The sequence below is a fragment of the Scyliorhinus torazame genome, chromosome 8 (assembly GCF_047496885.1).
Source record: "Scyliorhinus torazame isolate Kashiwa2021f chromosome 8, sScyTor2.1, whole genome shotgun sequence".
In the NCBI taxonomy this organism is placed as follows: Eukaryota; Metazoa; Chordata; class Chondrichthyes; order Carcharhiniformes; family Scyliorhinidae; genus Scyliorhinus; species Scyliorhinus torazame.
In genome coordinates, this window is record NC_092714.1 from 100,985,239 (window position 1) to 101,013,074 (window position 27,836).

At 48.1% G+C, this 27,836-nt stretch overlaps 1 protein-coding gene and 1 non-coding gene across 3 annotated transcripts in view; one reads left to right on the top strand and one right to left on the bottom strand.

Annotated features, from left to right (window-relative positions):
- The window catches only part of LOC140428010 (interleukin-1 receptor accessory protein-like 1), a 2,037,829-nt gene that overhangs the window by 1,578,771 nt on the left and 431,222 nt on the right, over positions 1–27,836 (top strand). The window lies entirely within an intron of this gene.
- trnag-ucc (transfer RNA glycine (anticodon UCC)) lies at positions 5,513–5,584 on the bottom strand. Its single transcript has one exon. It is a non-coding gene; the product is annotated as a tRNA-Gly (tRNA).

Sequence of the window (27,836 nt, forward strand, 5' to 3'; positions counted from 1 at the left end):
ATTGTCACTGGACTAGTAATCCAGATATCCAGGACAATGCTCTGGGGACTTGGGTTTGAATCCCACCAGGGCAGATGGTGGAATTTGAATTCAATTTTAAAAAATCTGGAATTAAAAGCCGAATGATGACCATGAAACCATTGTCAATTGTTGTAAAAACCCATCTGGTTCACTAATGTCCTTTAGGAAAGGAAATCTGTCACCCTTACCTGGCCTGGCCTACATGTGAATCCAGACCCAAAAAATGTGGTTGACTCTTCAATGCCCTCAGGGATGGGCAACAAATGTTGGCCGGGCCAGCGATCCCCACATCCCATGAACAAATTTTTTTTTTAAATGTTTCATCACACACCTGGCTTATGCCTTGTAGATAGTGGACAGGTTTTGGGGAGTCAGGAGGTGAGTTAATTACTCCCCACAGGATACCAAGCCTCTGACCTCTTAAAGCCACAATATTTTTATGGCTCATCCAGTTCAGTTACTGGTCAATGGTAACCCCCAGGATGTTGATAGTGCCGATTCAGTGATGTTAATGCCATTGAATCTCAAGAGGCAATGGTTAGATCCTCTAGTTGGAGATGGTTATTGCCTAGCAATTGTGTGGCGTGAATGTTACTTGCCACTTGTCAGCCGAAGCTTGGATATTGTCTAGATCTTGCGGCATTTGGACATGGACCACTTCAGTATCTGAGGAGTCGTGAATGGTGGAGAACATTGTTCAGTCATTGGGATCATCCCCACTTCTGACCTTATGAAGGAACGCAAGTCATTGATGAAGTTGCTGGAGATGATTGGGCCTAGGACACTCTGAGAAAATCAGTGGTATAGTTACCCAGTCACATTTTAGGCTTGTGGGCAGAGGTTGGAGCAGGATGTCAAATAGGAAAAGGCTAGCAATCTCGATATCATGTGAGAAGAAGGAGGGGGGAATCTGAAGGACCATCAGATTCAGATGCCCTCTCATCATGGTCCTGGGAACTCCAGCTCTCCCTCTAATCCCCTAGTCTATCCCCCAACAGTGAGATCTGCGCACCTTCCAACCACCCAAGGGCACCCCTCACCCTCCCGTCCCCGGGACCCCTGGTACTTACCTGAAGTGCAGTCCCAAGGCTTCGGCTGAGGCACGGTGCAGCAGTACTTTTTCTGGCCTCTGCAGAGCTGTGTATGTTGGGGCTGGAGAACTGTTGGCCAATCTGATTGGCCGATAGCTCTGCAAGGCGGGACTTCATGCAAGGGCACACGGAAGTCCCATCTGCTACCATTCAACGCTCAATTGTGCATAAAATGGCAGCGGGCTTGTCAGAGTCGGCTGATATGAGTTCCTTGCTAACTCTCAGGATGGCGGATTGAGCGCGTGCCATCCTGAAAACTTAGGCCATGAAGTTTCATTAAGTTTAATACATTGGTGATGTCTGGAGTTTAAGTTACATTTTAGGACCCTGAGCCTCTGGCTAAAGTTTAAAAAGGGTTCTTTTGGCCTTGCAAATCATTCTGGTTGAAAATTTGATCAAGTTCTTTAAAAGTTTGGTCAAACTATGTCAAACCTGTTTTCTTACAATAATCATTAAATTACCAAACCTGGTAACAAGCAAAATCTGTCCTGATACTGTCAGTGTGTGCCACAAAGAAGTGTGTACCGTTTGGCAGGTACTGCTATAACCGTAAGCTGTTTGTCATCGTCTCGGCATCGGAGATACTTCATCGCACAATGGAGCAGACGATGGAGGGCATCGAAGGGGTTCGTGTGTATGTGGACGATGACATCATATGGTCCACGATCCCTGAGGAACATGTTTCCCGTATCCAGCAAGTATTCAGCCATGTCCACACCAATAGCCTGAAGCTGAACACGGCCAAGTGTTGCTTTGACATGCCGACACTCAAGTTCCAAGGAGACCAGATCTCTCAGCAGGGCGTGTGCCCCGACATAGACTAGGTCAAGGCCATCGCAGCCATGAAGATCCCGGAAGACAAGAAGGCGGTATTGCGCTTCCTGGGCATGGTCAATCTTCTGGGCAAGTTCATCCCAAACATAGCCTCACAAACCACGGCCCTACGAAACCTAGTGAAGAAGTCCACTGCCTTCGAGTGGAACGCGGCCCATCAGGCAGAGTGGTTGGAGCTGAAAGTCAAGCTCACCACTGCACCCGTATTGCATTTTTCGACCCAGACAGGGAAACAAAAATTTCGTCAGATGCGAGCCAGGATGGCATCGGTGCGGTGTTGCTTCAACGTGATGACACTTCATCCTGGCCACCGGTTGCCTACGCATCAAGGGCAATGACGCCCACCGAACAAAGGTATGCACAGATCGAGAAGGAATGCCTGGGCCTTCTCACTGGCATTCTCAAGTTTCACGCCCATGTCTACGTCCTGCCGACATTCACAGTCGAGACGGATCACAGGCCCCTGGTCCACATTATCCACAAGGACCTTAGTGATATGACGCCTTGGTTGCAGCGCATCCTCCTCAAACTCAGAAGGTACGACTTTGACCTGGTCTACACGCCTGGCAAGGAGCTCATCATTGCCGATACACTGTCCCGCTCCATCACCGTGCCTAATGAACCACTGAACATCATCCGGCAAATTGAGTCACAGGTTGAGTCACAGGTGCAGCTGTGTGCTAGCACCCTCCCGGCATCTGATGAGAAGGTGATTCTTATCCAGGAGGAGATAGCCAAAGACCCCCTCTTGCAGCTTGTTATGCAACACCTAGCCAATGGCTGGCAAAAAGGGCAGTGTCCTCAATTTTTCAATGTAAAGGACGACCTGATGGTGGTTGATGGTATCCTCCTCAAACTGGACTGGATTGTAATTCCACACTGTCTCCAGAGCTTGGTGCTCCGTCAAATCCATTAGGGCCACCTGGATGTGGAAAAGTGCAGACGCAAGCCAGGCAGGCTGTCTACTGGCTCGGGATCAGCCAGGACATTTCGAACATAATCCTTAACTGTGCGACCTGTCAACGCTTCCAGCCAGCGCAGAGTAAGGAGACACTTCAGCAGCATGAAATTGAGACCTCCCCGTGGTCCAAGGTTGTTATTGACCTCTTTCATGTAAATGGTTGTGATTACGTGTTGATCATTGACTACTTTTTCACTTACCCTGAAGTCGTGAAGCTCTCAGACCTCACATCTCGGACCGTCACCAAGGCCTGTAAGGAGACATTCTCCAGGCATGGTATCCACTCACAGTCATGAGTGACAATGGCCCATGCTTCAGCAGCCATGAATGGTCTCTGTTTGCCCAGTCGTATCAGTTCAAACACGTCACTTCCAGCCCACACTATCCGCAGTCAAACGGAAAAGTTGAGAAAGGGGTGCACATATTGAAGCAGCTCATCTGCAAGGCCGCGGATTCTGCGCCTGACATTCACCTTGCGCTGCTTGCGAACAGGGTGACTCCACTGGCATGTAGCCGGCTCAACTCCTGATGAACAGGGACCTGCGGACGACACTTCCAGCCATACACGTGCCCAACCTGGATCACCTCCCAGTGCTGCAGAAGGTGCAGCAACTCCGAGACCGGCAAAAACAGGGCTATGATGCCCATGCCACCGATTTGCCCGTGTTATCCCCATCAGACACTGTTTGGGTCAAGATCCCTGATGGAGGCCGGGCAGCTCCAGCTGTCGTTGTTCGACAGGCTGCCCCGCGCTCGTCTCTTGTGCGTCTGGCTGATGGTTCTGTTGTGCGATGAAACAGATGGGCACTGCGCAAAGTTGCCTGCCCGCAACCACATTCTTCCCCGTCTCCTTCTGTTGTTTTGCCACCTCCTAATACCTCGACTCACGAGGCCACCAGTCAGGCTCCAATCCCGCCCATCACCACCACCTCTCCGATGTCGACCAGGATCAGACGCAAGCCACAGAGACTGGACTTATGAACATTTGTTCTGTTTGCTATGTTCTGTGTTCTCGCATTAGACAGCTGTTTTCACATGTACATATGTTCACATCCGCTGCATGTATATATGTTAATATTGGCCTATTCTTGTAAATACGTTCACATATGTCATCCAAACATAAAAAAAAGGGGAGATGTCATGATATGCAGACACACACATAATGATATACAGAAAAGCAGCTAATGGACACAGAGAACAGGACATGGCCAATAAGCAGGCAGGACACTCAGGGGTGGGTTCTGACTATAAAAGACATGAGGCACTCACACTCCGCCTCTTTCCACTGATGAACATCTAGAGAGTCAGTCAAGGGTGTTGTTACAATCTCACACCTCCACCACGTGGCTAAGAGCTAGTCTGGTTCAGCCAGACAGAGTAACCACACTTAAGTTAGCAGAGTCAAACTCACAGAGAACTGTGCTAACTGTGCTATTAGTTCAATAAACCTGATTGAACTAACTTCAACGTCTGGAGTATCTTTCTGATCTGAGCTGTATCCAGTTGCAGCCAGTGTTAGACCAGTGTACCTAACACGACAGAGGGTAGCTAATGTAACCCCACTTTTTAAAAAAGGGAAATTAAATGAAAATTGCTTATTGTCACAAGTAGGCGTCAAATGAAGTTACTGTGAAAAGCCCCTAGTCGCCACATTCCGGCGCCTGTTCAGGGAGGCTGATAGGGGAATTGAACCATGCTGCTGGCCTGCCTTGGTCTGCTTTAAAAGCCAGCTATTTAGTCTTGTGCTAAGCCAGCTATTTAGCCCTGTGCTAAACCAACCCCTATGAGGGAGGGAGAAAACGGGGAATTATAGACCCGTTCACCTGACATCGGCAGTGGGGAAAATGCTGGAGTCAATTACTAAGGATGAATTAACTGAGCATTTGGAAAGCGGGGACAGGATTGGTCCAAGTCAGCATGGATTCACGAAAGGGAAATCATGCTTGACAAATCTTCTGGAATTTTTTGAATATGTGACCAGTGGAAAGGATAAGGGTGAACCAGTGGATATTCAGTTAGGGTTATCTGGACTTTCAAAAGGCTTTTGCCAAGGCCCCACACAAGAGATTAGCGAGCAAAATTAAATTACCCCCATGCTATTGGGGGTAATGTATTGATGTGGATAGAGAACTGGTTGGCAGACAGGAAACAGAGAGTGGGAATAAACGGCTCCTTTTCAGAGTGGAAGACAGTGACTAGTGGGGTGCCACAGGGTTTAGTGCTGGGAACCCAACTGTTCACAATATACATTAATGATTTGGACGAAGGAATTGCAGGCAATATTTCCAAATTTGCAGACGACACTAAGCTGGGGACAGTGTATGCTGTGAGGAGGATGCAAAGAGGCTGCAGGATGGCTTGGACAGGCTGGCTGAGTGGGCAAATATTTGGCAAATGCAATATAATGTGGGTAAATGTGAGGTTATCCACTTTGATGGCAAAAACAGGAAAGCAGATTATTATCTGAATGGTGGCAGTTTAGGAAAAGGGGAAGTGCAACGAGACTTGGGTGTCATGGTGGAACTGTCGCTGAAGGTTGGCATGCAGGTACAGCAGGCGGTGAGGAAAGCTAATGGCATGCTGGCCTTCATTGCCAATTTATTATTGCGATGGCCGGGAATCGAACCCAGGTCAACTGCTTGGAAGGCAGCTATGTTCACCACTATACCACCAGCGCTCACTAGCATGCTGGCCTTCATAGCAACAGGATTTGAATATAGGAGTAGGGATGTCTTGCTGCAGTTATACAGGGCCTTGGTGAGGCCACACCTTGAGTAATGTGTGCAATTTTAGTCTGCTAATTTGGGAAAGGACAGCTTGCTATTGAGGGTGTCCAGCAAAGGTTCGCCAGACTAATTCCCGGGATGTCAGGACTGACGTAGGAAGAAAGACTGGATCGACTGGGCTTGTACCTACTGGAGTTTAGAAGAATGCAAGGAGCTCTCATAGAAACATAAAATCCTGATGGGACTGGACAGGCTAGATGCAGGAAGAACTAGAGGTCACAGCCTAAGAATAAGGGGTAAGCCATTCAGGACTGAGATGAGGAAGAACTTCTTCTCTCAGAGAGTTGTGAACTTGTGAAATTCTCTACCACAGAAAGCTGTTGAGGCCAGTTCGTTGGATCTTCTCAAGAGAGTATATCCAACGTGGGGATATATCCAAGAAGTGGGCAGCACGGTAGCACAAGCGGATAGCACTGTGGCTTCACAGCGCCAGGGTCCCAGGTTCAATTCCCCGCTGGGTCACTGTCTGTGCGGAGTTTGCACGTTCTCCCCGTGTCTGCGTGTCCCACTGTCCAAAGACTTGCAGGTTAGGTATATTGGCCATGCTAAATTGCCCTTAGTGTCCAAAAAGGTTCGGAGGGGTTGTTGGGTTACGGGGATAGGGTGGAAGTGAGGGTTTAAATGAGTCGGTGCAGACTCGATGGGCCAAATGGCCTCCTTCTGCACTGTATGTTCTATGTTCTATGTATGTAGATAGCTGGACATGGTTCTTGTGGCTGAAGGAATCAAGGAGTATGGAGAGAAAACGAGAGTGGGTTACTGAATTTGCGTGATCAGCCATGATCATATTGAATGGTGGTGCAGGCTCAAAGGGCTGAATGGCCTACTCCTGCATCTATTTTCTATGTTTTTATGTCATGGAGAACGGGTGGGAAGGGGAGGTGAGGTCGAGATGAGATCAGCCATGATCGTATTGAATGGCGGAGCAGGCTTGAATTTCCATGACTATTTTAGTCAAGCCCCAAGATTTTAACTTTTAACTTGTCGCAATATTTAGAAACCAATATTCCTAAAATCCTCCAATCATCACACAAGGCACATGGCAGAATGCAATGGAATGCTCTCCATGTAATGATCTCTGTATATCAATATACATGATCAATATATGTAATGCTAGTCCAGGCAATTGAACACTAAACGTCAGATCAACTGCAGCCATCCCATGGAGCTGTCGACCAATGTTTACACTGATATAGTTAGTGGCAGCTGACCAATACTGAAAACCCTAAGAGACAACATTCTGTACTTTGGCTGGCATGGTCTGAATTTCAGTGCACAGGACATTGTCTATTCTCTTTACCATTGACCCCAGAGTTGCCGTTTGTGTTCCCTGGCCACTTCTGAGATGGCAAATTGTTGCAGATTCCATTGATTACTGTGATAGAGAGAAAATGTCCACAATGTTATCATAAATTAGTTCTTTAATCTAGTAATTAAAAGCTGCTATTTTGATAATTGTAATTCAGTTCCATTCCTGAAACAGGAGGCAGCTGGGTCACACTCAGTTGTAGCTGGTTAACTGTGCAATTGGTTTAATCCAGTTTCCAAAGCATTGTGTTTGAGGCCCATGAACGGGGACACTACTCAGTGCCTGCTTGGCTGAACGAGAGTACTTTTGGAGTTGGGTGAACAACAGGAAGTTCAAGTAAAACTGGGAGAAGGTGAAACCGAAAAGACTGAGTGCGCAGCGCAGTCTCACCCGGGCAGGAGCGGAGCACAGCTGAATTTCATAAATACTCAGGTCGGATTCCTGTTTTCATTGACTTCACAATCAGCGTCACAGTGAAAGAGTCAGGAATAAAAAAAGTGCAGGGTTTTTTTGGAGGAGGGGAATAACTGAGAAACAGCACAAATAAGTGTGAGTCAGGGTCAGTACAATAAAGTAATATAAGTAAACAAAGTAGGGTAAGGGAAGTGAAGTTAGCATGATGGAGTTAAGTAAATAGCATTCTTATACAGCTTAATCTTTTGTTAAAAGGGAGTAAATAAGGGGCTTGAGGGTAGTCATGGCAGGAGAGCTTGCATCGTGATATGTTCCTCCTGTACTATGTGGTAAATCATGGAAGCTACAGTTGTCTCTGGTGACCACGTGTGCAGGCTGTGTGTCCAACTGCAGCTACTGGCTGTAGCGCACAAAGACTCACGAGAGACGAATAGAGATGAAGTCGATGAGGCTTTATTAAGCGTGACTTGTTCCCCGCAGTTCAGTAACAGACTGGCCTGCGGGGGAGAACTCCTGGTTCTTATACTCCGCCTTCAGGGCGGAGCTAGAGGTCAACAGCCAACCAGGACCCGGGATCTGTCAGCCAATGACATCACGGCTTCACAGTCCCACATGACCCCTAATGCATACTACCACATTCACCCCTTGTTAAAAATGAACCCGGCGGGTTGGTGCTTCGCACAGTGGTAGAGGTTTACAAGGCCGGTCCTGGGAGGAAAAACTTTGGCATGTCATCACAGTATGTACAGGGTTTTTTTTTTTTGTTTTGAACTATTTACAGTATTCGTAAGAGGGAAAAAGGGGAAATTTTTTTTCGTTAAAGTCCACAACATTCTAGTGTTACACCGATGCCACAAGTCGGTCGGGCGGTCTGGTCGTCCTTGTCGATCGCCTCAGCCCTGGTGGTGGTGGTGCTTGTTCCAGTGTTGTCGCCTCCGGGAGCTTTACGGTTTCTGCTTCAGCTTCACTTCTGGTCGGACCTGGGAGGAGGACCGATCCTCCCGGGAAGGGGGCTGTCGCGGGGTGCGCCGGTGGCAGGGAGGGGGTGATTGGTGTCGGGGGGGTGTGCGTGTTGCCGGCGGGCGCCAGATCTCGCAGGGAGACCGTGTCCTGTTGGCCGTCGGGGTACTCCACGTAGGCGTACTGCGGGTTCGCGTGGAGGAGGTGAACCCTCTCGACCAACGGGTCCGACTTGTGCGCCCGCACATGTTTCCGGAGCAAGATGGGTCCTGGGGCCGCCAGCCAGGTCGGCAGCGGCGTTCCAGAGGAAGACTTCCTGGGGAAGACAAGGAGGCGCTCATGAGGCGTTTGGTTAGTAGTGGTACACAGTAGCGACCGGATGGAGTGGAGGGCGTCCGGGAGGACCTCCTGCCACCGTGAAACTGGGAGATCCCTGGACCGTAGGGCCAGTAGGACGGTCTTCCAGACCGTGCTGTTCTCCCTCTCTACTTGCCCGTTCCCCCGGGGGTTGTAGCTGGTCATCCTGCTCGAGGCTATACCCTTGCTGAGCAGGAACTGGCGCAGCTCGTCACTCATGAAGGAGGACCCCCTGTCGCTATGGATGTATGCGGGGCAACCGAACAGTGTGAATATGGTGTTAAGGGCTTTAATGACTGTGGCCGCTGTCATGTCAGGGCAGGGGATGGCGAAGGGGAAACGGGAGTACTCGTCCACCACGTTCAGGAAGTACGTGTTGCGGTCGGTGGAGGGGAGGGGCCCTTTGAAATCCGGATTGAGGCGTTCAAAGGGACGGGAGGCCTTGATCAGGTGCGCACTATCCGGCCTGAAAAAATGCGGTTTGCACTCTGCGCAGATGTGGCAGTTCCTTGTGACTGTACGGACCTCCTCCATGGAGTAGGGGAGGTTACGGGACTTTATAAAATGGTAGAACCGAGTGACCCCCGGGTGGCAGAGGTCCTCGTGGAGGGTTTGGAGACGGTTAATTTGTGCGTTGGCACATGTGCCGCGGGATAGGGCATCGGACGGCTTGTTCAGCTTTCCGGGACGGTACAAGATCTCATAGTAGAAGGTGGAGAGTTCGATCCTCCACCTTAAGATCTTGTCATTTTTAATTTTGCCCCGCTGTGCATTATCGAACATGAAAGCTACTGACCGTTGGTCAGTGAGGAGAGTGAATCTCCTGCCGGCCAGGTAATGCCTCCAATGTCGCACAGCTTCCACTATGGCTTGGGCTTCCTTTTCCACTGAGGAGTGCCGGGTTTCTGAGGCGTGGAGGGTTCGGGAGAAAAAAGCCACGGGTCTGCCCGCTTGGTTAAGGGTGGCCGCTAGAGCTACATCGGAGGCGTCGCGCTCGACCTGGAAGGGGAGGGACTCATCGATGGCGCGCATCGTGGCCTTTGCGATATCCGCTTTGATGCGGCTGAAGGCCTGGCAAGCCTCTGTCGACAGAGGGAAGGTCGTGGTCTGTATTAGGGGGCGGGCCTTGTCTGCGTACTGGGGGACCCACTGGGCGTAATATGAAAAGAACCCCAGGCAGCGTTTTAGGGCTTTTGAGCAGTGAGGGAGGGGAAATTCCATGAGGGGGCGCATACGTTCGGGGTCGGGGCCTATTATCCCATTGCGCACCACATATCCCAAGATGGCTAGCCGGTTTGTGCTAAAAACGCACTTGTCCTCGTTGTATGTGAGGTTCAAGGCTTTCGCGGTCTGGAGGAATTTTTGGAGGTTGGCGTCGTGGTCCTGCTGGTCGTGGCCGCAGATGGTTACATTGTCGAGATACGGGAACGTGGCCTGCAACCCGTGTTGATCAACCATTCGGTCCATCTCTCGTTGGAAGACCGAGACCCCGTTTGTGACGCCAAATGGGACCCTTAGGAAGTGGTATAATCGCCCGTCTGCCTCGAAGGCTGTGTACTTGCGGTCACTTGGGCGGATGGGGAGCTGATGGTAGGCGGACTTGAGGTCCACGGTGGAGAAGACCTTATATTGGGCAATCCGATTGACCATGTCGAATATGCGGGGGAGAGGGTACGCGTCTAGTTGTGTGTACCTGTTGATGGTCTGGCTATAGTCTATGACCATCCTTTGCTTCTCCCCTGTCTTTACTACTACCACCTGTGCTCTCCAGGGACTATTGCTGGCCTGGATTATGCCTTCCTTCAGTAGCCGCTGGACTTCGGACCGAATGAATGTCCGGTCCTGGGCGCTGTACCGTCTGCTCCTAGTGGCGACGGGTTTGCAATCCGGGGTGAGGTTTGCAAACAAGGATGGGGGCTCAACCTTGAGGGTTGCGAGGCCGCAGATAGTGAGTGGGGGTATTGGGCCGCTGAATTTGAAAGTTAGGCTCTGCAGGTTGCAGTGGACGTCTAATCCCAGTAATGTGGGCGCGCAGAGTTGGGGAAGGACGTAGAGCCTGTAGTTTTTAAACTCCCTCCCTTGCACCGTTAGGGTCACTATGCAGAAGCCTTTGATCTGTACGGAGTGGGATCCTGCAGCTAGGGAAATCTTTTGCGCACTGGGACGGATGGTCAAAAAACAGCGTCTTACCGCGTCGGGGTGGATGAAGCTTTCTGTGCTCCCGGAGTCGACCAGGCATGGTGTCTCGTGCCCGTTGATCAGCACCGTTGTTGTCGTCTGGAGCGTCCGGGGCCGTGCTTGGTCCAGCGTCATTGAGGCCAGACGTGGTCGTAGTGCTTCAGCGTCTTCCTCGAACCCCGTTGAGCCGTCGATGCTGGGGTCCATTGTTGCCGTCCAAGATGGCGGCGGGGGTGAACAAAATGGCCGCCCCCATGCATCGCACATGGCTGGGGGGTCACAAGATGGCGGCGGGGGTGGACAAAATGGCCGCCCCCATGCGTCGCACAGGGCTGGTGGGTCCCAAGATGGCGGCGCACCTCCTCCCCTCGTGGTGGCCGGGACCCAAAATGGCGGCGCCTGCGGGTCGCACATGGGGCGCTGGGGGGGTTGGGGAGCGTTTGAAACGCGCAGGACTCCTTGTTCTCCGGGGACAGCGGTGGCCGGGACCCAAAATGGCTGCGCCTGCGGGTCGTACATGGGGTGCTGGGGGGGGTTGGGGAGCGTCAGAAACGCGCAAGACTCCTTCTTCTCCTGGGACAGCGGCGACCTCCCGGGACCGGCACACAGCCGCGAAATGGCCCTTTTTCCCACAGCTGTTGCAAATCGCTGCGCGGGCCGGGCAGCGCTGCCGGGGGTGTTTCGCCTGGCCGCAGAAATAGCAGCGGGCCCCCCCGGGACGACTTGGCGTCTGAACCGCGCAAGCCTGTGGGGTGGGGGGGGTTTGTCGCGACGGGGGTCCACGGAGCCCAAGGGGCTGCCGCGCGGTCGGGGCCGTACGCGCGGGCGTTTCGCGCGGCCACATCTAGGGAGGCTGCAAGGGCCCGTGCCTCTGAGAGTCCTAGCGACTCTTTTTCTAAAAGTCTTTGGCGGATTTGGGGAGAGTTCATACCTGCCACAAAAGCATCGCGAATTAACATGTCCGTGTGTTCAGTCGCGTTTACCGGCGGGCAGCTGCAGGCCCGTCCCAAAATTAGCAGCGCGGCGTAGAATTCGTCTAGCGATTCGCCGGGACTTTGCCGTCTCATTGCGAGTTGGTAGCGTGCGTAGATCTGGTTCACTGGGCGAACATAGATGCTCTTTAATGCTGCGAACGCCGTCTGGAAATCCTCTGCGTCTTCGATGAGAGGGAACATTTCCGGGCTTACCCTCGAGTGCAGGACCTGTAGTTTCTGGTCTTCTGTGACCCGGCCGGGGGCCGTTCGGAGGTATGCTTCGAAACAAGTCTGCCAGTGTTTAAAAACTGCTGCTGAGTTCACTGTGTGGGGGCTGCTCCTCAGGCATTCCGGGATGATCCTGAGCTCCATAGTCCTTTAAGCACGCTTAATAAATTGTAGCGCACAAAGACTCACGAGAGACGAATAGAGATGAAGTCGATGAGGCTTTATTAAGCGTGACTTGTTCCCCGCAGTTCAGTAACAGACTGGCCTGCGGGGGGAGAACTCCTGGTTCTTATACTCCGCCTTCAGGGCGGAGCTAGAGGTCAACAGCCAACCAGGACCCGGGATCTGTCAGCCAATGACATCACGGCTTCACAGTCCCACATGACCCCTAATGCATACTACCACACTGGCTAACTGCATTTCGGAGCTGGAGCTGAGGGTGGATTCCTTGTGGAGCATCCGCAATGTTGAGCAAGTCGTGGACAGCACGTTCAATGAGGTGATCACACTGCAGATGAAGATAGAATGGGCAGAAAGCGCATGGGTGACCACCAGGCAGAGTAGAGGAAGACGGGTAGTGCAGGAGTTCCCTGTGGCTAGCCCCCTTGCTAACAGATATACCATTTTGGTTCCTGTTGGGGGAGATTACTGTATAGGGGCAGCTCATGGCACCATGGGTAAATCTGCTGCACAAGAAGGGAGAAGGAACAATGTCAGGGTTACAGTGGTAGGAACAGGAAAACCAATTTGTAGGGGAACAGAGAGGTGTTTCTGTGGCCGGATAAGAGACTTGGGGATGGTAGGTTGCCTCCCTGGTGCCAGGGTCAGGGATGTCACTGAATGGCTGCAGGACATACTGAAGGGGAGGGCAAACAAACAGGAATCATGGTACACATTTGCACCAATGATATAGGTTTAAAAATAAAAGGGATGAGGTCCTGAAAGCAGAATTTAGGGAGCTAGGAAGTAGATTTGTCTGAAAGGTCTGTGAAACATTTACAGGGAGCGGAATTATTCAAGTGAACCCAGGAGAACCTTTTAAGCCAGTACGTGGAAGGACCTACAAGAAAGGGGTGGACCTGGAATTAATTTTCAGTAACAAAGCTGGGCAAGTGGATCAAGTATCAGTGGGGGAACATTTTTCTGACCGTGATCATAACTCTATTAGGTTCAAGATTGTTATACAAAAGGACAACAATGGGCCTGGGATCAAAGTTCAAACTGGGTGAAGGCCGATTTTAATAAGCTTAGATATGATTTGGCCAGAGTTGACTGGGAGCGGACATGTCTAAGTAAATCTGAGACAGAACAGTGGGATGCATTCAAGAAGGAAATACAGTAGAGTGCAGGGCCAACATGTTCCAATCAAGAAAAAAGATGGGACCAAAAAAAACAGTGACCCCTGGAAATCAAAGGGTATGCGGCATTGGAAAAGGGGAAAAAGGGAAGCTTATGTAGGTAACGAGGGCTCTAAACAGCAGAGGCCCTAGATGTGTATAGAATGTGCAAGAGGAAACCTAAAGAGGAAATTAGGAGAACAAAAAGGGGACATGAAAGGGTAAAATAAAGGAAAATCCTAAGTAGTTTTACAATTTCATTAAGAGTAAAAGGATAACGAGGGAAAGAGGAGGGCCCATTAAGGACAACAGTGGTAATTTATGTGTGGAACCGAAGGATGTAGGTAGGGTTCTAAATGAATACTTTGTGTCAGTCTTCACTCGTGAGAGGGACAGTGGGTATAGAAATCAGAGAGAAGGACTGTAATAAAATAAAAAAGATTAACATGGAGAGAGAAGAGGTTCTGAGTAGTCTGGCAGGCTTAAAAGTGGACAAGTCTCAAGGGCCAGATTAAATGTATCCCAGGCTGCTGACTGAAGCAAAGGAGGAAATAGCAAGAGGTGCCAGAGGACAGGAGGACAATGAATGTGGTACCATTATTCAGGAAGGGAGGAAGGGATAAACCAGGAAATTTCAGGACAGTCAGTCTAACCTCAGTGGTGTGTAAACTATTGGAAGCAATTTTGAGAATCAGAATGAATCTGCATTTGGAGAGGCAGGGAATAATCAAGAACAGTCAACATGGTTTTGTTCAGCGGAGATCATGTCTGACCAACTTGATTGAGGTTTTCGAAGAGGTGACCAGGTGTATAACTGAGGAAAATGCATTTGACTTAGTCTACTTGGACTTCAGCAAGGGTTTTGATAAGGTCCCACATGGGAGACTGATAGCAAAGGTAGGAGTCCATGGGTCCAAGGAAATTTGACAAATTAGATCCAAAATTGGCTGTGGCAGGAAGCAGAGGGTGATGATCGAGGGGTGTTTTTCTGACTGGAAGTCTCTGTCCAGTGGGGTCCCGTAGGGATCAGTGTTGAGGCCCTTGCAGTTTGTGGTTTATATAAATGATTTAGACATGAATGTAGGAGGATTGATCTGTACGTTTACAGATGATACGAAAATTGGTGGGTGGTAAAAAGGGAGGAGGATAGCCTTCGATTACAGGAGGATATAGAATGGGCTGGTAAGATGGGCTGATCAGTGGCAAATAGAATTAAATCTGGATAAGTGTGAGGTGATGCACTTGAGCAGGACAAATAAAGCAAGGGAATACATGATCAACGTCAGGATCCTGGGAAGCTACGAGGATCAGAGGAACCCTGGTGTGCATGTACACACCCGGTCCTTTAAGGTAGTGGAGCAGGTGAATGCAGTAGTTAAGAAGGCATATGGTATATTTGTTTTTATTAGCCGAGGCATAGAGTTTAAGAGCAGGGAGATTATGCTGGAACTATATAAAATATTACTTAGGCCACAGCTAGAGTATTGTGTGCAGTTCTGGGAAGGGATATGATAGCACTGGAAAGGGTGCAGAGAGATTTACCAGGATGTTGTCTAGGGTGGAGAGTGTTAGTTATGAAGAGACATTGGATGACTTGCATTGTTTTCCTTGGAGCAGAGGAGACTGAGGGGGGACATGATTGAGATGTCTAAAATTATGAGGGGCATAGATAGAGTAGACAGGAACAAACATTTCCCCTTGGTGAAGGGAACAATGACCAGGGGCATAGATTTAAGGTAAGGGGCAGGAGGTTTAGAGGGGATGTGAGGAAAAACAGTTTTACCCAGAGGGTGGTGGGAGTTTGGAATTCACTGCTTAAAAGGATGGTGGAGGCAGAGACCCTCATAACATTTAAGACGTATCTCGATGTGCACTTGCAATCCCATGGTTTGCATGACTGTGGGCCAAGTGCTGGAAAGTGGAATGAGAATGGTTAGTTGATTGTTTTAGACCAGTGCAGACTCGATGGGCCAAAGGACCTTTTCTGTGTTGCATGACTCTATGGCGCGATCTATCGTTCACGCTGCACCTGAAAAGCAAAATGCTGCAGCGCAACATAGCTGGTAAATTACGGGAACCCCCGCTCCTGGGATCTACACGGCTCTCTTTGCCTCACAAGATCTAACATGATCTCGTGAGATGTAGCGATCTGAAGTGGTGGGATCATTTTTTGGCAAATCTGGCATTTTTCAAGTGGAGGTGATTGGGCCACAGGGGTACACTGTCATGGGGCGGGGTGGGTGGTTCTGGTGAGCGGAGCTCCACAGTGCATAAAATGGAGCCGAGGGCGGCCTCAGGTGTGCGTTTGCCACTGAGGTGCCGTATCTAACCGGATGGGCGTTTCTGGGGTGTTTCGCGGCGCTGAGAACGCTGGGAAACACACGGCTAAACACGTTCATCTGGGAACTCTGTTCCCATTTGGTTAGATTGGGTCCAGTGACTCTAAATGAAATCCATTGTTCACAATTTACATAGATGATCTGGAGTTGGGGACCAAGTTTAATGTGTCAAAGTTCGTAGATGACACTAAGATGAGCGGTAGAACCAAGTGTGTAGAGGACACTGAAAGTCTGAAGAGGGATACAGATAGTTTAAGTGAGTGGACAAGTGTCTGGCAGATGGAGCACAATGTTGGTAAATGTGAGGTCATCTATTTTGGTAGGAATAACAGCAAAGTGGACTATTACTTAAATGGTAAAACAAATTGCAGAATGCTGCTGTGCAGAGGGACCTGGGTGTCCTTGTGCATGAATTGCAATAAGTCGGTTTGCAGGTGCAGCAAGTAATTAAGAAGGCAAATGGAATTTTGTCCTTCATTGCTAGAGGGATGGAGTTTAAAAGCAGGGAGGTTATGTTGCAGCTGTATAGGGTGCTGGTGAGGCTACACCTGGAGTACTGTGCACAGTTTTAATCTCCTTACTTGAGAAAGGATGTACTGGCACTGGAGGGCGTGCAGAGTAGATTCCAGAGTTGAGAGGATTAGCTTATGAGGAGAGACTCAGTAGACTGGGACGATACTCATTGGAATTTAGTAGAATGAGGGGGACCTCATAGAAACAGATAAAATTATGAAGAAAATAGATAGGATAGAAGCAGGGAGATTGCTTCCACTGGTGGGTGATACTAGAACCCGGGGGCATAGCCTCAAAATAAGGAGCAGAAGATTTAGGACTGAGTTGAGGAGGCACCTCTTCATCCAAAGAGTTGTGAATCTGTGGAACTCCCTGCCCAATGAAGCAGTTGAGGCTACCTCGTTAAATGATTTTAAGGCAAAGGTAGATAGAATTTTGAACAGTAAAGGAATAAAATGTTCCATTGAGTGGGGGGGGGGAAATGGAGCTGAGTCCACAAAAAGATCAGCCATGATCTTATTGAATGGCGGAGCAGGCTCGAAGGGCCAGATGACCCACTCCTGCTCCTAGCTCTTATGTTCTATGGATCCTAGAGTCATGACTGTCACTACTTCACAACCTCAGAGATTGACCTCAGAGGCTGCTTGTGAATGTGATGTTCCTCAAGCACCTGAGTCCTCGGTCTCATCAAGCAATGGACAGCTTTCTCCTCAATCCTTTACTGAGGGCAGCATGGTAACACAGTGGTTAGCACTGCTGCTTCACAGTGCCAGGATCCCAGGTTCAATTCCCGGCTTGGGTCACTGTCTGTGCTGGGTCTGAACGTTCTCCCTGTGTCTGCGTGGTTTCCTCCGGGTGCTCCGGTTTCCTCCCACAAGTCCCGAAAGACGTGCTGCTAGGCAAATTGGACATTCTGAATTCTCCCACTGTGTACCCGAAAAGGCACTGGAATGTGGCGACTAGGGGCTTTTCACAGTAACTTCGTTGTAGTGTTAATGTAAGCCTACTTGTGACAATGAAGATTATTATTATTATTAGAAGTCTGCACATCCTCACTTACTCCTGTCGCTCCCTCTCGCCTTGTTAATCAAATCGGCCAGTGCAAATTCTGTGGGAGCGTACAAATATTGAAAAATTAGATTAATTGAATTTTTCAATATTCCTCTGCTGAACAAAGCCTGACCTACACAAGGACCCAGAAAAATTTACTATATCGTATTAATATCAGCATTATTGTACTTTCCCGGGATATTTAGCCGCTACGAGTAAACTAAATATGCAAGCAGTATTTCCTTTTTGTAATATTGCAACATCGCATAAATTATCACTTGGTCAATCTTAAGAAGCTTAGATATAACTAATTTGTTAAACAAATGTCAGAATAATGTCTTTAATTGCTTTTACTTGGAAGTGTCGCACTGAATAATTTCCTGCGCATTGTTTTGTTGAACTTATTATTAGACGTCATCAGTTTCATAAATAATGGGCAGGATTCTACACTCCCACTTCGAAGTGGCTGCGCCGTCGTGAACGCCGTCGAGGTTCATGTCGGCGCGAAACGGCCCCGGTCCCGACCGATTCAGGCCCTGACAATGGGCCAGGATCGGGGCCGCGTCATCTACACGCGCCAGGCCTTGTCGCCCGCGTAAAGGCGGCGCCGCATAGATGACGTGGCCGGCGCCGCATAACGGGCGTCATCCGCGCATGCGCGGGTTGGCCGGCGCCAACCCGCGCATGTGTGGTTGCCGTCCTCTCTAGGTCCGCCCCGCACGAAGATGTCTGACGGATCTTGTGGGGCCGCGGAAGGAAGGAGGTCCTGGACACCGATCGCGGGCCACCCCACATCTGAGGTACCCTACGGTGCAGGATCCCCCCTCGCCCCCCCACAGGCCGCCCCCCCCAGCGTTCACGCACCGCTCACGACTGCAGCGACCAGGTGTGGACGGCGCCGGGGGGAACCCGCCGTTTTGGCCTGGCCGCTCGGCCCATCCGGGCCTCAGAATAGCGGGGGTGCTGGAGCATCGCCACTTTCGGTGTCTCCGGCGATTCTCCGGCCTGCGGCCCGCGAAACTCGACCGGGCCATTCCCGCCGCTTGGGAGAATCGCGGGAGGGCGTCAGACCGGCGTCCCGGGAAATTGTGGCGGCCCAGGCGATTCTCCCAACCGGCGTGGGAGTGGAGAATCGCGCCCAATATCTTCTCCATAATTTTAAACAAAAGAAAGAAATTCATTCTCGTTAATCAGAAATCTAGGACAAATTTAGAACGAGTTACTAAGAAAGCAAGTGTACAATTAGAGATTGTCTGGTCTAATAGCATAACAACATTTTCCTGTGTCTAAATTTCTGGCAAGAATAGTGACAAAACACTGACTTCCTGGGATACATGATTTGTAAGTGAACTAACTTAAACACACATTTGGCTACGAGTAGATTCTCCCTCTTATTTTTTCTTTACTGTCAACAGCCAGGCCACGTTTAGCACAGATAAAGATCATGTTAAATCAACTCAATGATCCTTGCCGCCTGGGTGCAACACTCCTTTTGGGTCTGTCTGCCAATTCCATTACATCTCTAAATTATCTCTAAAGCCTTTTTGACTAAGTCTACCTGTTTAGCACCAATTAATGTTGGTCCTTCATTGTAGATTTTTTCCCTTTAGGCGCTGCATTGGGATAACCCAAGCTCATTAGCGTTATGACCCTTAGAGCGAGCAAAGAGAGAAGACATGTCCCAGCTGTTAGTTTTGGATTGAAACCAAAATTCTAGTGGGGAAGAGAAACTTATTATGCCCTGGAAATGCAATATTAAAGTACTCCTGTTCTTTTCTTGTACATAATGCTACACATTAGGCAGAATATTATGGAGAGGTGGGGGTGGATGACTGGCCCCCACCCCCAGAAGCAAAGACAGAGTGGAGTCCACCCATGCTCTCTCTTGCTCACGCCACAACCATTAAGTGCTGAGGGGAGGCTAAGCAAGGACCGAGAGGGCATTCCGCTCCTCACTGGGGAGCCAATCCTATCCTTGGGAGCCGTTGGTCAATCCACCACCAGCTCCATTAGTACTGGCAACACCAACAGAGCGTTAATGAGCATTGCCAGAAGAGGAGGAAGAAGGCCCAATGGATCTTCAGAAACCTGTAAATCTTTGGACAGGGAGAGGTTGGACTGGTCAGGGAAAGGGTCCAAGGGTTGAGGGGTGTCCATGCACCCGCTCCCTCCCCTTGCCGAAAATATGCCTGGCCGATGCACATAAAATGCATCTCATTCTCTATCGGTAAAAAGAATAGCAATATATTTCAAAATTCTGTGGTAATTTGTCTGAGTGAAAAGCAGCTCTCAAATCAATCTTCAGAGTGTAACTGCCCTTACGTTGCTTAGTGTATGTCCGTGTGTATATTATATATATATGTATAATACTTCAGATATACTGATATGCAAAGACAGGTAAATGAGATGGAGAGGAACAATGAAAGTCCGAATGAGCGGAAACTGCTTGGCTGAGCTAGTAATGTCTCTGAGATTAGGAGCTCAGTCAGCAGTGTGACATGGACACACATCTACACTCTACTTGCTCAGTGGCTCCATCCACAAATGTTTCAAACCCAATGTTATTAATTATGTTTTGTGTGCCTGCTAAAGAATTTTGACTGGGAAGAAAAAATGAAATCAACACTTTTTTAAAATATAAATTTAAAGTACCCAATTAAATGTTTTCCAAATAAGGGGCAATTTAGCATTGCCAAACCGCCTACACTGCATATCTTTAGATTGTGGGGGTGAGACCCACGCAGACACAGGGAGAATATGCAAACTGCACATGGGCAGTGTACCCAGAGCCGGGATCGAACCCGGATACTCGGCTCCGTGAGGCAGCAGTGCAGAAGTGCTAACCACTGCACCACCATGCCACCCTTTGAAATCGACATTTTTAACAGAAAATAGAGTGGCTTGCCATGGACCTAATTAATTTAGAGAATTCAGAATGACAGAAAAGACATTTGATGAAAATAAATACTGTAATGGCCTGGAAGCTGACTGCAATCAATTTGACCACTTTTATGCAAACACACTAAACCCAAAATAGAAATCCTATGTGACGTATTCCTTTTTATTCTGCATAAATTTTCATTTTATACCAGGTTTTATTTGCTTGGAAGCCACAGAGTTTTGTTTTACTGTATGTCATTAAAAAAAAGTAATCTACAAAGCGAGCCCATGTCATAAATACAGTTGGGTCAGATTGAGCTTCTCTCTGTTTGACAGTAGTTTACACTGGCAGATTCTGAGTTGTAGCTTCTTGTGAAGCTTTGCAGAAAATTTAATTGCAACCATTTTATTTACTGCTGATTCATCTTGGATTGCATTTATTATAACAAAATTCCTTATATTTTATTTATTGTTTAAGTGAGCATGATATTGTTTTATTTTAGCGAAGGAGTCAGACAGACCATACCATTTTCCCACCGAAAAGATTTGAAATTAAGAGTTCCAATTAATGGTGGATGTGCAGGGGGTTCTTTGAGCGGCGATATATATCCTGATCAGAATTTTTTTTAAAGAAGCGTGCTAAGTAAACGTGGTTTCCCCGTAAACTGAATCACATGTGATTAATTAGTTTGCCGAGGTAATTGAAATACTGCCTCACACGCTTCAGATCGGATTTTCATGGAGAAGACAAGACGGTCAAGTCAGGAAACTTCCCTACTCCGCAAACCAGTCTGCTCTAAAAAAAAAAATGCCCCCCCCCCCACCTCCATTTTCATTCTGGGATGGTGGGCGGGATGGAGTCAGGCCCACCACGTCCAGTGGCAAGCCCGACGAATCACGAGGCTTAGCAGGTGGGGATGCCCGCCTCCTTTTGCTGGGACATGAACCCAGATGAATGTCAGCAGTTCAAACCCTCACTCACCAACACCACATGCCTCTTTAAGCCCGCCTTCCCCTTCATAACCCCATTCTCACTCAGAACCCCCACTCATAACCCCCGTACTCCCCAGGCTCCCTCCATGCTTCCCCATACCCTTGTGCCCCTCATACCTCCATGCTCCCACATATCGTTCCTAGTCACTCATCCCAGTCTCAACTATGTGCAGACTTCAGGTGCCATGTAATAGCAATGAGAAAGATTAGAAATGAGCATGAAAAAAATAAACTATAGAGCTGTCAGTGAAACACATTTAAAAGTCAAAGAAAATCCTGAGAGCCATTCAAAAACAAGTGAAATCCTCTGAACCTATTAATTTGTTATAAAAACAAACATTTATTTAACAACAGCATCAAAGGTAGATACCCCTTTAATAACTTCTTAAAACAGTCAATCAATTTGTCTATACAATCCCTTGCTGAGGTAGGAGGTTTGGGAGCTTTTAAAACTCAGCTAAGTATTCGAAATGACCTTATGGGAAAAGTACTCTATTGCATTTCAATACATGCATAATGTTGATATAGAGTCAGCGGAAATTTGGTCCTTGTGTGGAAAGTTTTATGATCATTGTACTTCATTAGAATGAGAGAGAGGAGATTTTTTGAGGGAATAAGGTTGTGTGGGTGTGATGTGTTGGGGGAGGGTACTTGTCAGATTTGGTCAAGGGAACATTTTGAGAGTTGCTGAGCTGAAGAAGTTAGGAATGTTGGAAAATTGTTGGAAGCCATCTTGTCCGAGGTTCAAATTGTTGGAAGGTGGTGAGAAGTTGTTGATTTAAACAGAATAAAAATTTTGTAACAGACGCCTGATCCACTTTACTAGATCACCGCCCATTCAGGTGAAGGCAAAAAATGTATCCCTTTGTGTCCCAGCTTTATTAGAGTTATTTAAAATTATTACAAAAACCTAGCAAACAATCTTATAAGGCAGATCTCCTGCAGTGAGCTTATCCTGTAAATAACTCAGATACCGGAGATGAAAAAGATCCTCGCTTCCATTTTGCATCTGTGCTGGGTTCACTGATCTCGGCTAGGGCAACACTAGGAACACCACCATTGATGTAAATTGGGGACAATTGTCACCTCTGCTGAAATTGTGGATGTTTTGTGACAACGTTCACCTATTGATTAGCCAGTCAATACTCCCTGCTGAGGCTTACTCATGAATAATGGCCATCTGGTCGAGGTAATGGAGCAAAGAATCCAGTAAGGAATCAGCACCCTCAGCAGAGAATGGGAGAAAATTGATGAGAGAGAATTTTTTTTAAAACCTAAGATTATTTAATAGTGAAGTTTTAACACTTCAGGGGAAAGAAAGAGCAGAATATTGAGTAAATTGCCTTAGTGTTATGGGCCAGGGTTTAGAGGACCCCAAAGTGTATCATGGAGTTCACCTGACCCACAACTTTTAATAGATTGTGGTATGGGGAGCACACGGCCCACTCTACAGGTGTGGTACAGCAGAAATGGAAAAGTATTTTTTAAAGCAAAACAATGTTTATTCTATGAACTCAAGTTAACCTTTTTAAAGCATACAGTGAACATCTTAGCAACCATCCATTCAAACACAACCCCTAAAGACTACAACACTAAGTAAACCTTTAAGCTTTCCTTTTTAACATCCATACGACTTAAAACACCTTTTACCAGAAGCACATCAGGTTAAAGTCACTACTGTTATTAGTTTTAAATCACCAGGACCGATTTATAGTCTTTAGATTACAGAAGAGAGATTCATACACCTTCTGGCTGTGACTGCAGCTATCCAGCTCTGAAAACGAAACTAAAACACACCCTGCAGCAAACAGCTTAAAACAAAAGTAAAAAGCTGACAGACAGCCCAGCTCCACCCACACTCTGACATCACTGATAAACACCCATTTCTTAAAGATACTCTCACTACAGATATTTATATACACACCCATTTATAAACACCCATTTCTTAAAGGTACTCTCACATGACTCTTGGTTTGAGACAGATACAATCAGATATACCAGAGACCGTACAATCTCATAAGGTACTATATATTCAAAATCAAAGACTCTTTTTATTTCCACATGCATATCAGCATTGTAAGAGAAATTATAGGTTTAAAAGTGAATTATTATGAATTTATTTAGAAGCACTGCATTTAAACCTGATCTCAGTAAATTTGGGAATAAATAAACTGAGTGAAAGAATGTGAGCCAGCTGTTTTTGTTGATAACAGGAACTGTGCTTATAGAAATCAATGGAACAATCATTTCTCTCCTGGGCTAGTTTCAGAAGGGGGAGGGGGAGTAGGGGGTGGCGGTTAATTAATAGCATAGTCTTCCATAAATCCTCATTTCATTGCTGTCCACAAAACCGCTTTGAAGTCAGCAGTTTGTATTAAAATTTTCGAACTCAAAAATTGTTATTTGAAATATTGATTATTTTGCTGTTTTATTAAAATGGCAATCAAGGTCCTTAAAGAAAATAGAACAGGTTTAATGGTAGGAGGTTTCTGACCCAGCTGTGGCAGATTCCCTCATGGTGGATGCCGGCCAAATGTCCGTTGACTTCAGCAGCACCGGAAGATGCCACCATCAACAAGCAGGGCCAGAAAATTCCGGCCAATACTTTTACTGAATTTTAAATGCTAAATATGTCCTTTTTTTATTGATAGCCGGCCTTTTGAGTACGTACTGAATACATACTGGAAGGTGAAGGCCCACAGCTCACCCAAAATTGGCCAGTGAATCTCATTAAAAGATTCACATTGACCTGCCAGTGCCTGTTGTCCATCCAGAGGCAGTTCATCATCACCACTGGAGTAATTTCAAGCATCCTGCTTCAACAGTGGCAGTCCAATGCATGCAATTTTAACCACAGGCATGAGGAATAGATGTGGGCCAAGTCATGTCCATCTTTCCATATGGCCTCTCCATAAATCCATAAGACATAGGAGCAGAATTAGGCCACTTGGCCCATCGAGTCTGCTCCGCCATTCAATCATGGCGGATATTTTCTCATCCCCATTCTCCTGCCTTCTCCCCATAACCCCTGATCCCCTTATTAATCAAGAACCTATCTATCTTAAAGACACTCAGTGAATTGGCCTCCACAGCCTTCTGCGGCAAAGAGTTCCACAGATTTACCATCCTCTGGCTGAAGAAATTCCTCCTCATCTCTGTTTTAAAGGATCGTTCCTTTAATCTTGTACGTTTCAATAAGATCCCCTCTCATCCTTCTAAACTCCAACGAGTACAGACGAGTCCTCAAACGACAAGTTCTTCATTCCAGGGATCATTCTTGTGAACCTCTTCTGGACCCTTTCCAAAGCCAGCACATCGTTCCTTAAATATGGGTCCCAAAACTGCTCACAATACTCCAAATAGGGTCTGACCAGAGCCTTATACAGCCTCAGAAGTACATCCCTGGTCTTGTATTCTAGCTGCTGTTGACTTTATTCAGTGGCCGTTTTTGGTTAGCACTCTGAAAATTAGATGCTGGTGACAGTAATTGGAGATGGATAATAAAACAGAATAAACAATAGCTTGTGTGGTCCAATGGCCTGGGGTGTCTGCTAGGTTGGCCCCAAACTGGCCAAAAGATTAACTGTGAATTACATCCGATACAAGTCAAATTTACACAATCCTTTGCGCTGGTTAAAAAGACATTGGCCGTGGTTTTCCGGCCTCGTCGTGGCGGGACCCTCAGTGGGAATTCTATTGACTTACGGAGGGAGTGGACAATCGCAGTGGTGGGCGGGGCTGGAAATTCCTGCTCATTGAAATTGACCCTGCCCACAAAACTGGCCATGACCTCCTCATCTGGCTGGTGGATTTCTGCGATCTGCACCTTCAAAGATACTCTTAAAATTGAACCTCTTTTAGGTACAAGGACATGTTTATGACTCTTTTAAAAGCTATGACTTTTCAGCTCTGTGGCATGTACTTATTCTGCAATGCAGATTATATTACACTGCAGTGTTGTATATGGGGTTTTGGGGAGAGAACATGACATATCTTTTTTGCACATAGTTGATCATAACTGCACAAACCACGCAGGAAATGTGAGAACAGTGTTTTCTTTTCACAAAACACATTAAGCGTTGAGATTATGATGCATTGCAGCTTTAATTACCATATCAACTATGATGGAGCAGTTTAAGAAAAAGGATGCCTTGTTCATTAAACTTAATGAACATTCCATAGCATGTTGCAAGAAGGGAAGGAACACTAAATCTGCTCATTGAATCGGCTCAAGATATTTTCTATACTCGGAAGAAAAATATTTGACAGCATGCTTTTTATAATCATTTGGAGATCGAAGCAATTCAACCGTTGATGTTTCCCATGCGGAAGTGAATGAGTCCTGAAGAATTTGCATGCAATGCCACTCCTGACCTGTAATGTTCATTTTGCTATGAGTCCTTTTGTTGCACTTTTATGTTTCCTCTCTTACCCAGTCTGGTTGTTTGATTGAATTAATCTTCTTTTGGGTGTCTCATGGTTTCTCTCCTTCATTCTCCATTCATCCATCACCTCTCTCCCACTTCAGTCATTTTTTCCATCAGCTATGTCGTCACCCGTAGTCTTCTGTAAACAGTCTGAGAAAGGGATCAGCACTGTGGCAGTCAATCAGTCCGGCCTAATTTAAATTTTTATGATAAAGTAATTTTCCTGTTTTTGAACAGAAATTAACAAAATATTTTGAATGATACATAGCTGTAAATTGTATTTGGCTAAAATGCATTGCAGCCAAATAACCTTTGGTGCCTGTTCTGCAACATTAGAACTATATTGTGGAAAGAAAAAGAAAATTAATTTGTATTTATTTTGGTGTTGATAAGATTTAAGAACACAAGAGTGGAGGAAATTGTGTAACTTAATATCTGGACTTTAATTAAAATTTTAGCTGTAGATTTGAAGCCAAGAGAAAAATACCACCCAGTTTTGATTGAGATTGAAAGGACGAACGGATTTTGTTGTGATATGGTTTTGTATTCACCTGTTTTATTTTATTTTTCAAAATTATTTGGACTTTGAATGGCTTAAATTTCTTGCGTTAACACTGCAAAATAATAATGGAGTTGCAGATTTTGTCCTGGAATAATTTGTTGGCAGTGTTTGTCTTGAATGACTGAATAGGTTTTGCTATAAGGTGATTGTATTTTGCTCACATGAAGCAACCATTCATCATCAGAACAACAAGATGCCCATTTCTCGAAGTGAGAATCATGCTTCTTTCGGGTATACAGACAGGACTGCAGTCGGGGATGATAGCAGGAGACAATTGCACAGACAGTCAAAGTACATGGTGTGAAATGGAAGAACGTGAAGGAACTGCTGTAACCAAAGAGACAGTGGTTGCTCAATAATATTATGTTTAATTGTGTGCAGGTGGTGGGAATTTACTTGTTTATAGACAGGGGGCGGGATTCTCCACTCCCACGCCGAACTGGCCGCGCCGTCGTGAACGCCGTCGTGGATCACGACGGCGCGGAACGGCCCCGGTCCCGACCGATTCAGGCCCTGACAATGGGCCAGGATTGGGGCCGCGTCATTTACACGCGCCAGGCCTTGTCGCCCGCGTAAAAGCGGCGTCGCATAGGTGACACGGCCGGCGCCGCATAACGGACGTCATCCGCGCATGCGCGGGTTGGCCGGCGCCAACCCGCGCATGCGTGGTTGCCATCCTCTCTAAGTCCGCCCCGCAACAAGATGTCTGACGGATCTTGCGGGTCCGCGGAAGGAAGGAGGTCCTCCTTCCGAGAGGACGGCCCGACGATCGGTGGGCACCGATAGCGGGCCACCCCACATTCCTGGTGAAGCCCGGTGCAGGATCCCCCCTTGCCCCCCCACAGGCCGCCCCCCCCAGCGTTTATGCACCGCCCACGACTGCAGCGACCAGGTGTAGACGGCGCCGGGGGGAACCCGCCGTTTTGGCCTGCCCGCTCGGCTCATCCGGGCCTCAGAATAGCGGGGGTGCCGGAGAATCGCCATTTTCGGTGTCTCCGGCGATTCTCTGGCCTGCGGCCCGCGAAACTCGACCAGGCCGTTCCCGCCGCTTGGGAGAATCGTGGGAAGGCGTCAGACCGGCGTCCCCGGAAATTTTGGCGGCCCAGGCGATTCTCCCCCAACGGCGCGATGTCCGCCGACTGGCGCCCAAAACGGCGCTAATCAGACGGGCATCGCGCCACCCCAAAGGTCCAGAATGTTCCGCATCTTTGGGGGCCGAGCCCCAACATTGAGGGGCTAGGCCGACGCCGGAGGAATTTCCATCCCGCCAGCTGGCGGAAACGGCCTTTGTTGCCCCGCCAGCTGGCGCGGAAATGACATCTCGGGGCGGCGCATGCGGGGAGCGTCAGCGGCCGCTGACAGTTTCCCGCGCATGCACAGTGGAGGGAGTCTCTTCCGCCTCCGCCATGGTGGAGACCGTGGCGGAGGCGGAAGGGAAAGAGTGCCCCCACGGCACAGGCCCGCCCGCGGATCGGTGGGCCCCGATCGCGGGCCAGGCCACCGTGGGGGCACCCCCCGGGGCCAGATCGCCCCACGCCGACCCCAGAGCCCGCCCACGCCGCCTTGTCCGCCGTTCAAAAGGTGGTTTAATCCACGGTGGCGGGACAGGCAATTTATCGGCG